Below are 16,508 nucleotides of genomic sequence, written 5' to 3' on the forward strand. Positions count from 1 at the left end.
TCGGAAGTTCCCAGGGCCTCAGGAAGTGTGGCACTTACCCTGTGAACTCCTGTAGAAATCTGTGAAACTTTAACTTGGCAGCTTCCTGCTTTAGACTCTCCTCGGTGGCAACTACACTATTTTTTTTCTGTTTGTTTTCAGCAAATTTCTATAATTTACTTCCTGGGGAAAATATTTATTCTTCTCTTGAAGTTGTTTTATCTTTTAGACAATAGTAACTAGTGTGCCCAGTCTATTATTATGTGCTAATAAAGGAGTAATGAGCATATCCATTCATGTCCACAAAATTCTAACAAAAAAGCTACATGAAGCCAATGCCTCTTAGCAAGTCAAGACTAAGGTCTTTCTGTTAATATGTGTACTTCAGTTAGGAGACCAAAATAAAACTCAGTATGCATCTTCATAGTTTTATGCCCCAGAATGTGTGTGTGTGTGTGTGTGTGTGTGTGTGTGTGTGTGTGTGTGTTTGTGTTGGGGGAGTGGAACAGTGCTTAAGAATAGAAATGATTGTGCTCCCTTCGGCAGCACATATACTAAAATTGGAATGATACAGAGAAGATTAGTATGGCCCCTGGGCAAGGATGACACACAAATTCGTGAAGCGTTCCATTTTTTTACAGATTCGGAAAAGATCTTTACCAATCCTACAACTGATAAAGGGCTTATATCTAAAATATAAAAAGAAATCACGAAGTTAAACTGCAGGAAGACAAATAACCCTATTAAAAAATGGGATTCAGAGCTAAACAAAGAATTCACAGCTGAGGAATGCCGAATGACTGAGAAACACCTAAAGAAATGTTCAACATCTTTAGTCATAAGGGAAATGCAAATCAAAACAACCCTGAGATTTCACCTCACACCAGTGAGAATGGCTAAGATCAAAAACTCAGGTGACAGCAGATGCTGGCGAGGATATGGAGAAAGAGGAACACTCCTCCATTGCTGGTGGGATTGCAGACTGGTACAACCATTCTGGAAATCAGTATGGAGGTTCCTCAGAAAATTGGACATTGAACTACCTGAGGACCCAGCTATACCTCTCTTGGGCATATACCCAAAAGATGCCCCAACATATAACAGAGACACGTGCTCCACTATGTTCATCGCAGCCTTATTTATAATAGCCAGAAGCTGGAAAGAACCCAGATGCCCTTCAACAGAGGAATGGATACAGAAAATGTGGTACATCTACACAATGGAATATTACTCAGCTATCAAAAACAATGCCTTTATGAAATTCATAGGCAAATGGAGGGAACTGGAAAATATCATCCTGAGTGAGGTAACCCAATCACAGAAAAACACACATGGTATGCACTCATTGATAAGTGGATATTAGCCCAAATGCTCGAATTACCCCCGATCCACAGAACACATGAAACTCAAGAAGGGTGACAAAAACACGAATGCCTCACTCCTTCTTTAAAAGGGGAACAAGAAAACCCTTGGAAGTAAATAGGGAGGCAAAGTTTAGAACAGAGGCAGAAGGAACACCCATTCAGAGCCTGCCCCACATGTGGCCCATACATATACAGCCACCAAACTAGATAAGATGGATGAAGCAAAGAAGTGCAGGCTGACAGGAACCGGATGTAGATCTCTCCCGAGAGACACAGCCAGAATACAGCAAATACATAGGCGAACGCCAGCAGCAAACCACTGAACTAGGAACGGGACCCCTGTTGAAGGAATCAGAGAAAGGACTGGAAGAGCTGAAGGGGCTTGAGACCCCATATGAGCAACAATGCCAATCAAGCAGAGCTTCCAGGGACTAAGCCACTACCCGAAGACTATATATGGACTGACCCTGGGCTCCAACTGCATAGGTAGCAATGAATAGCCTAGTAAGAGCACCAGTGGAAGGGGAAGCCCTTGATCCTGCCAAGGCTGGACCCCCAGTGAACAGGATTGTTGTGGGGAGGGTGGTAATGGGGGGAGGATGGGGAGGGGAACACCCACATAGAAGGGGAGGGGGAGGGGCTAGGGGGATGTTGGCATGGAAACCTGGAAAGGGAATAACATTTGAAAAGTAAATAAGAAATACCCAATTTAATAAAGATGGGGGAAAAAAGGATAGAAATGATTATAAACTACAGATTCATTTTTTATTTTTATATTATCTCATAGTAAGAAATTTCCTTATATATGATAAACATGTAAAAAACAAATCTGTGATATATGAGTGAGAACATTTAACTGAAAAAGTAGAGGCAAGTTTATGGGTCTGTGACATAGTTAACATAGAGTACTTACCAGGAATTTATGAGGCCCTCTATTTATCATAGACACACAAAAGCAAACTAAAGACAGGCTGTATTGCGTGTGTGTTCAAGACAGATAGTGACTCAGCAAGCTATTTCATAAAACTGAACTGAATGACCAACAGGCAATTTTCAAATAATTCCATGACTTTTAAAACATTTTCTTAAAAACATTAAAATGCCATTAGTGTATGTTGTCTTCAGCAATATGGTCTTATCATCACGGTTTAGATGCTAACCAAGAGCAATGACAAGAATTTATAGTATCTGAGGGTTTAATGGAACCTTACTGGTCAACAACTCCAAAAGGGGTAACTCATTCTTAGCACTGGGCTTTTGTCTGTTAGCTTGTAGTGTCTATTAGGGACACTGCTGCTCAGAAGGGGTATTAACCACTTTGAAAACAGCATGAACCTGGAAGAATGAACCCTAAAAATGAAGCAGACTAAAGTCTCATGCAATTAACCACCTTTATTCGAGGCATCGGACAATTTATACTATCAGGGTTAAGAGGAGTCACAGGAGTAAAGTGTGCAATCATATGGACAAGCTGCATCTGACAAAAACATGTTTTTCCATAGATACATATAAACAAACAACAATAGTCACTTGTAATGAATAATCTGAAGTAAACTTACTCCTATCCACTACACTTGGGAGAGCATGGTTCCAATGAGGAACATATTTTAAGAACAATTCCATGTTTTAAAGAAACTGAGGTCACAAGACTCTTGTTTTTTGTTTTTTTTTTTTTTTTTTGGAGTTTTCTCACAAGCACTCAGAATTCTTCCAATATAGCGCTCGCTCTCTCTCTCTCTCTCTCTCTCTCTCTCTCTCTCTCTCTCTCTCTCCCTCCCTCCCTCCCTCTCCCCCCCCCTCTCTCTCTCTGTGTGTATGTGTGTGTGTGTGTGTGTGTGTGTGTGTGTGTGTGTGTTAGAAACTTTAGGCACTCACCCGCAAACTCCCATTCTTACTGGCTGGTGTTAGAAGGTCCCATGCATAGTGTTGTAGGAAAAAAGTATTCATCCATTTTACCCAGCTATGAACCCCAAGAGCTGCAATAATGACTGGCCTGGCAAGACATTGCCAGTCGTGCAATAGTGGACAAAACATGGGAGTAACCAACTACTTTCTAATTGTATTTGAGGCCTGCTCCACAAAATGAAATCCATACCTGACACTATTATCAAGGTCCAGAACCTGTAGCTAGATAGATCTTAGATCTTTGGGGAAAATACACTACTGTTAATCTGCTAAATGGACATAGTATTCAACTTAATTTAAATGAAAGTCTTTTACCCATAGATTAATGCATTTCTCAATCCTTATCAGAGAATCTTTTTTTCTCCCAATAGATGATGATTATCACAAAAACCCACAATTAGTCAAGGTGCAGAGAATAAGAGACTGCAGAATATTTAGCCACACATTGAACATTTAGGTTACTCCTCCCCCTCCCCAGGCTTATGGATTCTTCTGGAAGATAGGGAAGAAAGAGTATAAGAGCCAAAGTTGACTACAAGAAAACAGTGATTTCTGGACATAGGAGGGTAGTTGTACCTATGAATTCACAGTGATTTTTGACAAAATGAGTAAGAACTATGCAAGCTCAAGCCAGACGAAATCCCTGCATCAGAAGAGGTCATCTCCAAATCCCACCCCTAACTGAGGAGCTGTTAGCAGCTGATAGCTGCCTGTATAGAATGAGTCAGTTTTATTGTATGGTCGATCACTCGTGGATCAACCAACCATATACTTCAGTGCAAGGTCATACATCTAAAGGTATATGGGTAGCACACATTGAATTTGATTTTTTTCTTTAAAGGATGCAAATTTAGGTGGGTAGGGAAGGGGAAGTGAATCAAGGAAGAGGTGAATATCAAAACTCACCTCATAAAATACTCAAAAGCTAATAAAGTATCACTAATAGCAGGAAAATTTATAAAGAATTTAAAATATTAGAAGATTAAAAATTAAGGGATGGGTAGTGAGAAAATATTTGGTGAAAGCAGGACCTCCCAGTCTAAGAACAATTTCCCCATTCCTTACAATCTGGACTATATATGTTTTCTATGCTTTGGTGAATTTCTGTGCCCCTTTCTAAATACAGATTATAAAAACTCCCAACATGTTTTTACTGCACACTCATTATAGTGAAATAGGTCTAATCATAGTCATCCTTAAATGAAATTCTTTGCTGGTGGCATTTTTTCAAGAGATGTTTATTCTCTTCATCACAAGCATTTCACTTATTTATGTTGATAAGCTGAGCTTTTTCCTTGGATCTTTCAAATGGTGATAGTGTCCATATTCCCATAATCAGCTATTCTATCAATTCACAATATTTGTTTTAATTCTACTTCCAGAATCATCATCTTTTTTATGTCTTTGCTCTGTTTTCATCTTTGGTAACCAATTTTTTTATTCAATAATTAATTTTTGTTAAATGTCATGTGTTAATTACAGGTACTCAAGGAGGTAACTTCTCACTTTCTGTGAGAATGTTAGATATCCAGTGACAGTCAACAGCACAGAGATAGTAATATTACCACTGGTCCAAGTGAGTAATGATTTGTAAATTATAGAACCAGTGGAGTGTGGAGTTTGCCCTTTGTGCTTTTATTATTGTGCTAATAATCTATGATAAACTCCAAACTGTTGGTGAGGGCAGAGGGACTGAAATGCTTAGCAACTGAGGATGATCCACATATGGTATGTAGTTAATGGTTTATAACTAAAGATCTAGGAATGGAGTTTGTTCTTTGTGCTATTATTCAAAACAAATATATTCTGAGAATTTAGAATTGAGTTCTGTTGTTGTTCGGTTCAATTGTGTTGTGCTTTATATAACTGTTGATACAAAAACAGCCAAAACAGAATAAAATAAAGTTCATTCTAGATGAGTATGAATGATCGTGGCCTGGGAACACAGATTCAGATTACTATGTTCATAGTACTATTCAAGTATTACATTACAGTGTGATTGAAATAATACACTCAAGAAACTTATAGATCACCATGCTTATTAAGCAAATTAACAGTAAACTGAGCTCACTGACCAAGCAGGCTAGCGGCTCAGAAAGGCAAGGTACCATAGGGTTTTTAAAGTCAAAAGTCTGAGATCACATCATGTGGACTTAGGCTGAGGGGTGGTGTTCACAAAGGACCCTTTCCCAGTAGAGAGGGAGGAGACCTTTGATCTATAAAACACTTTACAAGAATCCTTTTGCAGAAGCTAGGAGACCATTTGTTTATATGTAGGATGAGGCTGGGGCTGGGGCTGGGGAATAGGGTTGAGGGTAACGTGACATTTCCTAAGCCACTTTATCTTAACAGTTTCATTAAGTTTTTATAGTAATAGAACACAGAAGGTCATGAATAAAAATACCTTTAAAATACATGAGTTCAATTCTCAGCAACTACATGGTGACTCACAATCATCTATAGTGGGATCCTATACTCTCTTCTGGTATGTCTGAAGACAACTACACTGTACTCATATGAAATAAAGATATTTCAAAAATTCAATGACTTTTTAAAAAATACATGAGTGGAAATGAGGCAAAATTAGAAGATAGGAAATTACAGGGACATAAGAGGAATATTTCCAGAGAGAAGGTCTGGTTTCCCCTGTCCTACTCCAATTTACTGGCTAAAATTGGCTACAGAAGCAATGCGTGCTTTCCAAAACATACCTTTTTTATGTTGTGTAAGATATACTCTTTGAACAATGTTAAAAGGGTGTGTGTTGGAGGGTGAAGGTTGTTTTTAATAACCTTTAGAGATGTAACTTGGGAGTAACCAGTATTCTAGATTATAAAGCCACTTAATAATGTCTCTTCCTGGAGTAGTTTATGACCACCTTGTTGAGATCTCCTTCCTCATTCTTGAAGGGTTGATGACCTAAAAGGTTCAGATGAACTGAAGCTCTAGACAGGAAAATTGACGTCACTGATAATATTTGTGGGTTGATAGGTTCTGGAACACTTCTGACTGGAGGACCAACAAAACCTCTTTGAGTGGTGTCTGCTACTTTCTAGACTGCTGGGTAACTGACTTGCAGGTGGAATCTTCTATCTCAACCCTTTTCAGTCTAATAAATACCTACTCCCTATTTCCCCACTTGATCCATTCTGCTTGGTCTCAACTTCCTTATAGAGACTGCAGTCCCTGCTCCAGCTGTTAGGCTACCGACATGGAGACTGAGCAGTACATCTGCTACATTTGTGCTGGGGGCCTCGGTCCAGCTCCTATGTATGCTCTTTGGTTGGTGGTTCAATCTCTGTTACCTCCCAAGCGTCCAGCGTAGATGAGCAAGTTGGTCTTCCCGTGGAGTTTCTATCTCCTTTGGCCTTTGGGCCTTTGATCTTTCCCCCAGCTCTTCCATAAGAGTGCCCAACCTCTGTCCAATATTCGGCTGTAGATCTCTGTATCTGTTTCAGTCAACTGCTGGGTGGAGCCTCTCAGAAGACAACCATGCCTCCTGTCGCTAGTCCATCATGTCCTCGCATTTCTTTTAGACAGGACAAATTTTGGGTTGAAAACTTTGTTTGTGGGTTGATGTTCTTATTCCTCAACTGGGGGTTCCTGCCTCACTCACTACAGGAGGCGGGCTCTTCAGGTTCCATATCCGCACTAGTATGTGTCTCAGCTAAAGTTACCCAAATTGACTCCTGGAATCCACTTCCATCCCAGGTCTCTGGAACTTCCTAGAGATTCACCACCATCAACTGCAGATTTCGATTCATTCTCCTGGTCCTCCGGTCCTTTCTCCAGCCTCTCCCCACTCCTGATCCTGAAACACACACTCTTTCCCCTTTCCATCCCTTCTTCCACCCAATTCCATCCCTCCCTATGCTCCCTATGAGAATGTGATTACCCCTTCTAAATGAGACTTAAGCATACTCCCTTGGGCCTTCCTTCTTGTTTAGTGTCTTTGGGTCTGTGGACTCTATTGGAGTATCTCACTTTTTATTCTATTAGATTTAGTGTATCTGATTGCATAATGGAGTCCTTGGTCCATTTGGAATTGAGCTTTGTGTAGGGTGATAAAAATGAATGTATTTGCATTCTTGTACATGCAGACATCCAGTTGACCAGCACCATTTGTTGAAGATGCTTTCTTTTATCCATTGTATGGTTTTGGCTTCTTTGTCAAAAATCACCTCTTTGTAGGTGTGTGGGTTTATTTCTGGGTGTTCGATTCAATTCCATTGATCAACCTGTCCGTTTCTATACAAATATCATGCAGTTTTTATCACTCTTGCTTTATAGTACAGCTTGAGATCATAGATGGTGATTTCCCCAGACATTCTTTTATTGTTCAGTATTGTTTTGGCTAATTTGGGCTTTTTGTTTTTCCATATGAAGTTGAGAATTGCTCTTTCAAAGTCTATAAAAAATTGGGTTGGAATTTTGATGGGACTTGTATGGACTCATGATTTTTGGTGAAAAATGGTCATTTTCACTATGTTAATCTTACTGATCCATGACCATGAGAGATCTTTTTTTAAAGATTTGTTTATTATTTTATGTATATAAGTACACGGTAGCTAATTTCAGACACATCAGAAGAGGGCATTGGATCCCATTAGAGATAGTTGTGAGCCACCATATGGTTGCTGGGAATTGAACTCAGGACCTCTGGAAGAGCCTCTTAACCACTGAGCCACCTCTCCAGCCCAACCATGGGAGATCTTTCTCTATTCTGATATCTTTTTCAATTTCTTTCTTCAGGGACTTGAAGTTCTTGCCATACAGGGGTTTTGCTTGCTTTGTTAGAGTTACACCAAGATATTTTATATTAGTTGTAGCTATTGTGAAGGGTGTTGTTTTTTTAATTTCTTTCTCAGTCTGTTTATCATTCGTATAAAGGAGGGCAACTGAGTTCTTTGAATTAATTTTATATCCAGCAATTTTGTTGAAAGTGTTTATCAGCTGTAGGAGTTCTCCAGTAGAATTTTGGGTATCACTTATGTATACTATGACATCATACTCCAATAGTGATACTTTGACTGCTTCCTTTCCAGATTGTATCCTCTTGGTTTCCTTTTGTTGACTTATTGCTTGTTAGAACTTCAAGGACTATACTGAATAGATTGGAAGAGAGTGGACAGCCTTTTCTTGTCCCTGATATAGTAGGATTGCTTTAAGTTTCTCTCTATTTAATTTGATATTGGCTGTTGGTTTGTGGCGGTATATTGCTTTTCTTATGTTTAGGTATGTATTTTATGTCCCTGATTTCGCCGAGGCTTTTAACATGAAGAGGTGTTAGATGTTGCCAAAGGCTTTCTCAGCATCTAAAGAGATGATCTTGCGGGTTTTTTCTCCCACTTTGTTTTTATAACTTGATTATGTTGAGAGATTTTCATATATTGAACTATTCCTTAATTCCTGGGATGAAGCCTACTTGATCTTGGTGAATGTTTTTGATATGTTCTTTTATTTGGTTTGCAACTATTTTATTGAATATTTACTCAATGTTCATAAAATGAATTGGTTTGAAATACTCTTTCTTGAGTTTTTGCATGGTCTAGGTTATCAGGGTTGCGGTGGCTTCATAGAATGAGTTTGGCGGTGTTCCTTCTGTTTCTATTTTGTAGAATTATTTGAGGAATATTGGAATTAGCTGTTCTTTGAAAGTCTGGTAGATTTCTGATTTAAAGCTACCTAGCCCTCGGTTTAGTTTGGTTGTGAGGCATTTAATGGCTGTTGCTATTTCCTTAAGGGTTATAGGACAGTTTAGTTTACCTGACATTGATTTAACTTTGGTAAGTGGTGTCTGTCTAGAAAATCATCCATTTCATTTAGATTTTTCAAATTTTCTGGAGTACAGGCTTTGAAGTAAATAATGGTTTTTTGAATTTCCTCAGTTTCTGTTTTAATGTCTCCCTTTTCATTTGTTAATTTGTATATTTTTCTCTGTGCCTTTTAGTTTGGCTAAAGGTTTGTATGTTTTGTTGATTTTTTCTCAAAGAACTAGCTCTTGGTTATGTTGATTCTTTGTATTGTTCTCTTTGTTTCTAATTGACTTCAGCCCTGAGTTTGACATTATTTCTTGTCATCTACCTCTCCAGTGGACCAGTGGATTTGGTCTTCTTCTTCTTCTTCTTCTTCTTCTTCTTCTTCTTCTTCTTCTTCTTCTTCTTCTTCTTCTTCTTCTTCTTCTTCTCCTTCTTTTTCTTCCTCCTCCTCCTCCTCCTCCTCCTCCTCTTCCTCCTCCTCCTCCTCCTCCTCCTCCTCCTCCTCCTCCTCCTCCTCCTCCTCCTTCTAGAGCTTTTACATGTGCTGCTAAGGTACTAGTATGAGATCTCTCCAATTTCCTTCCTTCCTTCCTTCCTTCCTTCTTTCTATCTTTCTATCTTTCCTTCTTTCTTTCTTTTTTTATTTTGTAACACTTTATTAAGAAGGAACCTATGTCAGCACTGCTATGTAAACAAGAACAAAGATCAAGGAACACATCAGGGATCATGTAGACAGTAATATACATTGTCCTTTATATAATCAATGTATAATAGTTAAGGAAACTTTAATCCTTATTAAGCAAACATTTTTGCAGACATTGCCTTCTCTTTATCTTTCTGTGTCTTTATCATTTATTTGGCTTTAAGCAATTTTGCCTGGATAGCTTTATCTCCTGGGGCATCTCCTGTGCCTTCTTAAGATCAGCCAATGCTTGTTCATATTTTAATCCTTGCCATCCTTGCGCTTTTCAGTATAGTGTTTTACTATTTGAAAGGTCCATTTCAAGAGCCTTCAAGCAACTGTCGATTGCCCCCTGCCAATTTGACATCTTCAATTTACAAGACCAATATTCAGCACACAACTTAAGGTTATGGGTTGCAGTCTGGATAGATCTGCTTTCTCAATAACAGCCTTTGAACTATCCACGTAACTTAAAACCTTCGCAAATTTTTTAATAGTCATCTCCAGTTCTGAGACATGAAAAAGTATTTCCAGTGTTTTTTAAGTCTTCAGATAATAATAAAATTTTATCTACATCTTTTAAATCTATATCTGCATCCTTGGGGAAATCTGGATGATTATTACCAGAGCCATCTTTGGGGACTATTCCCCAGTCATCCCCTTCTTTCAATTCTCTACATTCTGCAATAACACACAGTTTGGCAGGTTTTTCACCATTCACTTCTACATTTTCAAGCATCCTGGCCACACCTAGTCCTTTTATTACTTGACCAAATACCACATGTTTGCCATCCAAATAAGGAGTTGGGACTGTTGTGATAAAGAACTGAGAACCATTTATATTGGGGCCTGCATTTGCCATGCTCTGCAAACCCTCCTGATAATGCTTATAATGAAAATTTTCATCTTCAAATTTTTCACCATAAATACTTTCTCCACCTGTCCCGTTCTGATTTGAGAAGTCTCCACTCTGAATCATAAATTTCTTAATAATTTGGTGGAAAGGACATCCTTTAAAATGGACAGGTTTCCTAGTTGTTGGTCCAGTGCCTTTTATCCTGTAAACAGTGCACGGAACTTTTCTACAGTTTTGGGAATATCAGCAAACAATTCTAAAACAATTCGTCCAACCGGATCCCCACCAATGTCCACGTCCAAGAAGACTCGAGGGTTATTGGAATTGGAGGGTTTGACTGCTGGGGATGGATGGGACATCTTCACTGCAGAAGCTGGAAAGTGGGACACAAATGCCCCATGTGCGAGAGGGGCTCAAACTCTACTGCACCTCTACATTATAGGCTGGTGACACCTCCGATTTCTTTCTGAAGGCATTTAGTGCTATGAACTTTCCTCTTAGCACTGCTTTCCATTTCCATCAACCCCTGTGTTTAAGACCTCTGACAAACATGCTCTTAAACAAACAACAACTCAGTCTAATGGTAGCTCATACTAAAATCCTTTTCTATTGTAAAACAGAAATCTAGCTTTACCTTAGTGGAATTCTTTCATCAGGGATGGGGAGGTGAGGTGGGGGGCAGATTGCTTTTCAGATTGCTGTGTTCCACACTGTGTACAGGTATTTTTTGTTTTTGTTTTTATTTTGTTTTGGTTTTTGGTTTTGTTTTTTTTGTTTTGTTTTTTTTTTTTTTTTTGCTGTGATCTGATTCAACAATAGTGCATTGATTAATTGTAGCCTTGAATAAAGCGGAAGCAAACACTGAGCCTTACCATACACTTTAAATACTGTTGGTGGTTGTGCCCACTTTGGCAGAATAATGACAGCAAGAACAAAAGCCCCAGCCTCCTGGTCCTTCTAGATAACAGTTAAGCACTTCCTGAGAAGAAGAGTAAAGTCTCTGCCTGGGTCCGGGTCCTTGATCCAGGAAATCTTTAGCTACTTCTCAATTGTCCTGGAAGGTTATCTTCAACACTGGGATAAACCAAGAGCTGTACATAGCAAGATAATGTATGTTAGGGATTATCTTGAACAGCCTTGACCAAATCCAGAAGAAGGCTTCTCATGTTTGATATGGGGTTTTTTTTGTTGTTTTTGTTTGTTTGTTTGTTTGTTTTTGTTTTTTTGGTCAAGTGGTCCTTGGCTCTTTGAAGGAGCATTGTTAGCATAATGAGAAGAGTTTATTTAAACTATATATGTATGTTAATACACAGAATTATGCATGTTGTAGAATTTTTATAGGCAAGTAACTATTAGTATGATAGCTTATGACTTTTGCCAAATCCTTATTGTTATTTTATCCCTCTGTCTCTTTTTTCTGTATTTACCTCCCTGACTAAAGGGCCTCTCTTTTCCCATTTCCATATTCGGGTCACTTATACTGTGCTATTCTCCTCTCCACTGCTTCCCTTCCTGCTCCCCTGCAATGGTCCCCTTTGATTTTCCTACTTCTACAGTTACTGAAGCATCCTCACATCTGAAGTCTTGGAATTATGAGCCTCCAGTATGAGACAATATGTGATGCTTGACTTTCTGGATTTGGGTTACCTCATTCAATGTGACCTTTTCAGCCCATTTACCTGATAAATGCATGATTTCACTTTTCTTCACAGCTGAACAGCATTCCATGGTGAACATGTACAACATTTTTATTGTCCATTCGATGATTAAAGGGCATTTCTATTTCCTAGCTATTGTGAATAAAGCAGCATTGAACGTGACTGAGCACTTTGGATAGGATGTCAAGTAAGTCCCTTAGGCATATGTTAAGAAGTGCTTGGGGCTGGAGAGACAGCCCAGTGGTTAAGAGTGCTCACTGCTCTAGCAGAGGACCCAGGTTTCATTCCCAACACCCACACTGTATCTCACAATTGCTGTAACTTCAGTTCCAGGGCATCTGACATTCTCTTCTGGTCTCCACTGGCCACATGCACGAAGTAAATATCAACACACACACACACACACACACACACACACACACACACACACACACTAAATACATCCTTTAAAAAAAAAGAAAGTGCTACCAGTGAGTCATCTGATAGCTTCATTTCTAGACTTTCGGTGATTCTCCACATTGATTTACAGATCTGCAATACCATCAACATGAATGAGGGCTCCCTTTTCCCCTACACCCCTTCCAGCATTTGATGTCAGCTGTTTGGATTATCTTTTTCCATTGTGATAGGGGTAAGATGAAATCTCCAAGGTGTTTTAATTTTCATTTCCTAATTGCTAGGGATGATTGGAAAATTTTTGAGAGCCTTTTCCTCCCGTTGCTTTTGAGAGCTCTCTGATAGGTGCCAGGCCCATTTTCTTAATGAACCACTTGGTTTTTTATTTTTTAATTTATTGTTTGTTTGTTTTATTTGTTTTTAAGCTCTTTATGCATTCTAGCTAATCCTCTGTCAGATAGAGAGCTGACCAAGATTCTGTCCCATTCCGCGGGTTTCCTCTTTATTGGGTTGATTGTTCTTTATCTGTGCAGAACTTTGTAGATTTATGAAGTCCCACTTGTCAATTATTGGCCTTAGATCTTGGGCAAAGGGAGTCCTAGTCAGAAAGCCCATTTCCATGTCTGTATCTGCTTATGATTCCTTTAGTTTCAATGTTTCAGGTTTCACATTTAGGTCTTTGATTTATTTGGAGACTTTGTGCAGTGATAGATACAGATCTAACTTTATTTTTCTGCATATGGATATCCAGTTTCCCCAGCACAATTTGTTAAAGATTTTGTCTGTTTATAGGTTATGTTTAGCAACTTTGTCAGATATTAAACAGCTGACGTTACATGTATTCGTTTTGGGATTTTGATCTTATTCCATTGGTCTACACATCTAGTTTTGTGTACCATATTGTTTTTATTCCTATGGTTGTATAATATATCTTAATATTGGGAATGAGAAACACAGGTGATGGGAGAAACTCAAATCTGTAAGCTGACTCTATCTTGAGCCTGCTTGTCCACCTTTTGAACCCTGATTAATAAAAATACCAGGAAGAAACTGCCCTGAACCCGAGCCAAAGAAAAAGTGCCTAAAATTACAGAGGTTATAGATCTCTTGCTCAAAGTGTCCGAAGTCATCACTGACCAATCCCTGTGCACCCAGGATACCCCTTGCCAAATAAGGTAACTGCTAGGCTAGACATCCTCCCCGCAATTCCCTGCTTAAACTAATATAAATCCCTGCCTATTTGAGGCTTCTGGCTCTCAGCACTGATCTGCTCCATTGGAGGAGTCTGGGGGTCCAGGCTTAAGTTCTTTGCTTTTGCATACATATTTGAACTCCTGGTGGTTTTTGGGAACCATGAAAACTGGGTGCAACAGGAATGGTAAACCTCCAGCATTGTTGTTCTTGTTCAGGATTGTTTTGGCTATCTGAGGTCTTTTGTAACTCTACAGTCAGCCTGTGTCTTTGGATCAGAGAATTGAAGACAATTGTCATAGTTGATGTTCTATTGCTGTGAAGAGACAAGATGGAACTCTCATAAAGGCAAACGTTTAGTTGGGGTGGACTTAGCGGTTCAGAGGTTTAGTCCATTATCATCATGGTGGGAACTGTGGCAGCAGGCAGACAAACATGAGGCTGGAGAAGGAGAGAGAGTTCTAAATCTGGATCAGCAGGCAGCAGGAAGAGAGAGACAGACGTGTTGTGCCTCCTTTGCAAGCCCCCAAAGCCAACCAGGAACCGACTCTGGTACAATCACATTACAGTCTCTTTATTACAGTTACATCAGGGTCAAATTCCACTGACCCACGGGACAGTTTGGTGAAGCTCTCAGCGGAACAAGGTTTTATAAGAAATGGGAGCGAGTGAGAGGGTGTCCATTCTGGCAAGCATCTAATGAATGACTATTGTAAGCCAACCGGTGGGTGCTCTGAAGCAAGATCGTATGTAATCACAAATGGTCTGAAAGTACATCTGGAACGATCAGACTCATCTTTGATTATCTGTTGCTAGGAAGTAGCTAGAGAATAACTCTGGCCAGGGACAAACTCTGAGGTTCTTCCTGATACTTGGGTGCTATTTCGGTTCAGCGGCCAGTTCGTTTATGTTTTTGTTTTTTTTGTTTTTGTTTTTGTTTTTTTTAAATGGAGCGTGGTCCCAAGCTGGAGTAGGTATTTAAAACCTCAGAGCTCACCCTTGTTACAGGATATTTGATTATTGTACATAGAAAACCGAATTGTTAACAAAATATAAAGCTTAAACAGATGAAAGATGCAGTTAAGCATGTCCTGAAGAGAAGCAGTTGAGGTGTGCCTCTAAAAGCCTCCATATATAAGAATGCTAAAGAATGAAACGTTCTGGGCGACTCCCATCTGTAATGAGATCTGTTGCCCTCTTCTGGTGTGAATAATTCTAAAAAAAGAAAGATATCATGTGGATTTCAATTGCATTAAAAAGAATGAAAAGTTCCTGCCCAAGGTAAGGTGCTTGGGAGAAGTCCTGTCTATGATCTAAGGCAAAGTCAGTTGGATAGCCTTGAGCTACCCCACTGTAAACTTGAAATGGTTCATCCTTACTTGGCTTGGAGTCCTGTGCCCCATGATGGTGACATGGTTTAGCCTGCCAAAGGTGTAGGCAAGCTAGAGATTTCTTTGATAAGCAATTAGTTTGGCTTGGAAAAGCCTTCATGGAAGAGATAGGGGTTTTCTCTTTGGGCTTTCAGGAACAATAGAGAAGCAGCTGGCTGGACACAGGTCTAGGAAAGAGAGCTAAGGAGCCCTCTTAGGTTTGGAGGAGCTCAAGGACAATGTGACTAGCTAGCTCAGTAGGACGATAGCTAGCAGTTCAGTTGTAGCATCATCGGGCTTACAGAAGATATTTTATATATAGTTAAGAAAACACGGGGTTGGGGATTTAGCTCAGTGGTGGAGCGCTTGCCTAGGAAGCGCAAGGCCCTGGGTTCAGTCCCCAGCTCTGAAAAAAAGAACCAAAAGAAAAAAGAAAATAAAGTTACCTCACCAAGCTAGCATGTTTTTGCATCAGTCTTTGCCTCCCATGTCTTTATTGGTGTAAATATTAGTCAAAATTTAAAGGGATAAATATTATACACCCCTCAGTGGCATACTTCCCCCAACAAGGCCATACCTTCTAATGGTGCCACTCACTGGTGACCAACCATTCAAATCTATGAGCCTGTGGGGATCATTCCTAATTCAAATATCACACCATTGGTACTTATGACTGAAATGTGTATGTTAATTGTGGTCATGGTGTTGTTGATATTTGGTGGTGTTGGTGGATGGTATTTTGTGTTTTAACAATTATGGCTTTGTATTTCTTTCCAGGGTGTCTCTGTTATGCTCAGTCGCTCTTCAGCCTCAAATACTGCTTTCTTTGTCTCCTTCAGGTCTTGTTGGTTGGATAAACAACTTTAAGGTTGTGTGTATCATGAAAAGTTTTTCTTTCTTCTTTATTTAAGGCAGATGGTTTTGCTGGATATAGTCTAGGTCATCTGCGATTGTCTTCTAAGATTTGGAATGCATTGTTCTAGGCTCCTTTACCCTGCAAAGTTTCCATCAAACTGTTATTCTGATGGGTTTTCTCTTCACATGTGACTTGGGTTATTTCTATTGCCACTTTCAATTTACTTTGTTTATTGTGTATGCTTAGTGTTTTAACTGTGGTATGTCACGGGAAGTTTCTTTTCTGGTCTTGTTTATTTGATGTTCTTTGTGCTTCCTGTTTCTGTATAGGTTTATCTTTCCTTCTACAACCCTTTTGAAGAGCTTGTCTCTACCTTTCACTTGGGACTCTTCTTTCTTATCTAGGCCTATAAATTGTGATAATTTCTCTACTGGTGAGCCAATTCAAGACAGATTACATATACATACATATATACATATATATATATATATA

The 16,508-nt window shown here is 39.3% G+C and overlaps 1 long non-coding RNA gene, 1 other non-coding gene and 1 pseudogene across 2 annotated transcripts; 2 read left to right on the forward strand and 1 right to left on the reverse strand.

The window, feature by feature from the left end:
• Positions 1 to 509: 509 nt before the first annotated feature.
• LOC120102567 (U6 spliceosomal RNA) lies at positions 510 to 616 on the forward strand. The gene has a single exon (XR_005504203.1). It is a non-coding gene; the product is annotated as a U6 spliceosomal RNA (small nuclear RNA).
• A 7,683-nt stretch (positions 617 to 8,299) lies between these two features.
• On the forward strand, positions 8,300 to 15,597 carry LOC134486585 (uncharacterized). Its single transcript, XR_010065807.1, has 2 exons — positions 8,300 to 8,483; positions 12,258 to 15,597. It is a non-coding gene; the product is annotated as an uncharacterized LOC134486585 (long non-coding RNA).
• Ppid-ps16 (peptidylprolyl isomerase D, pseudogene 16) lies at positions 9,732 to 11,304 on the reverse strand (annotated as a pseudogene).
• Positions 15,598 to 16,508: the final 911 nt, after the last annotated feature.

This window comes from Rattus norvegicus, chromosome 4 (assembly GCF_036323735.1).
Source record: "Rattus norvegicus strain BN/NHsdMcwi chromosome 4, GRCr8, whole genome shotgun sequence".
NCBI lineage: Eukaryota > Metazoa > Chordata > Mammalia > Rodentia > Muridae > Rattus > Rattus norvegicus.